The 1,569-nt window shown below is 37.5% G+C and overlaps 1 non-coding gene across 1 annotated transcript; it reads left to right on the forward strand.

Annotated features, from left to right (window-relative positions):
• Positions 1-847: 847 nt before the first annotated feature.
• Positions 848-957, forward strand: LOC130037929 (U6 spliceosomal RNA). The gene has a single exon (XR_008794515.1). It is a non-coding gene; the product is annotated as a U6 spliceosomal RNA (small nuclear RNA).
• The last annotated feature ends 612 nt before the right edge of the window (positions 958-1,569 follow it).

The following is a 1,569-nucleotide window of genomic DNA, read 5'->3' on the forward strand; positions in this document are numbered from 1 at the left end:
ACCCACCAACTGGCCCCCCAGCGCCGTGTAATCCCATCAACAGCCAAGACCCAGAGACTATAAAACCCAGCTCCCAGAAGCAACATCTTATTGTCTCATTCTTGCTTTGGACAACCTGGCAGGCTACTGAATATAACCGGCCCACACGGTCGAGTCTGGCAAACTCCCTGTGGTATACCCAATATGCCAAATACCAGTAACAATGATGAGTCTCATTCTCCTAACCCTGAAAGATCCTTTACTATGGCACTTTTTTAAAAATCTCAGGGCTAGGAGGAAGGAGACATTACGGGGGCCTGCTCGAGGCAATTGACGAACAACAGGATGGTCATGATCATCGTGATCGTGAATTTGAACTTGATATGTGAAAAAAATGCATGATATCCCTTCTCCACCTCTGCCATTTTCCGATTAGCAAAGAAATTCAGAGAAACCACTTAGGGATACAAATACATGCAACGGGTTCCCCAATGTTCTATTATAGTCAGACTGTCCCGTAGTCTTTCCTGATCCCTTGTAAGTGTTCTGCAGGGATGAAAGTCGGTTCCTTTGTATCTCTCTAACCCTCAACTTCCCATCCTAAAATATGGTGTTTATAGATTTTCAAAGGAATAAGGTGCCAGTTGACCAAAGATTCACTGTGTGGAAACCAAGTAAGTTGACAATGATTCTTCAATGTTTCTCCTGACCAATAGAGTAAACTGAAAGAGATCAGGCAAACATTAGCAAAATGTTAATGTGGGGTGTTCATTTGTGTTCCCTTAGAAGTGAAGCCTTAAAATAAAGATTTAATGCAGATAGATTACTTTATTTTAGGGATAGAAGCTATCTCAAAATACAACGTGGAGTGCTCACTTCGGCAGCACATATACTAAAAAAATGGGAATGATACAGAGAAAATTATCATGGCCCCTGTGCAAGGATGACTCGCAAATTTGTGAGGCATTCCCTATTTTAACAAAAACGTAGAAATTGTAGGACAATCAAAAAAAGGAAAGAATATTAAAAGGTGTCTGTTATCTGTACTATGGGCAATTATAACTCAGTTTTTTATATTTAATTTTTTTATTTTATAAGGTAGTTCACAAAATTTTTTACATTTAATATTGAAACACCAATCTCACTACCATTACACCTTCCCACTACCAAATTTGAGATGTTTCCAACCCAAGCCCCCATCGCTGTCCCAAAACAGAACCGAACTAATATATCTTGTATTGTCTGTTATGGAAAACCGCTAAAAATGCCACAAAAAAGTATCCATAAAGGAGACAATGTGAAGATTGTTCTATTTTGGCAGGGGCCATTAAAACATTCTTTAGAACATCACTAACATATTGTTAAAGGTTGAGTGACATCACTTTTGTATATATGTATAGCACTAGCACTATCCTCCCGTTGTTGACCGATTTGCTCAAGCGGGCCCAGTAACATCTCCATTGTGACTTGTTTTATATATATATATGTATGTATGTATATATATGTATATGTATATACACATATATACACACATATATGTATATATACACATATATACATATATATCTATAACTATGTATATATACATAT

This window comes from Sorex fumeus, unplaced genomic scaffold (assembly GCF_029834395.1).
Source record: "Sorex fumeus unplaced genomic scaffold, SorFum_2.1 ptg000072l, whole genome shotgun sequence".
NCBI classification, from domain to species: Eukaryota; Metazoa; Chordata; class Mammalia; order Eulipotyphla; family Soricidae; genus Sorex; species Sorex fumeus.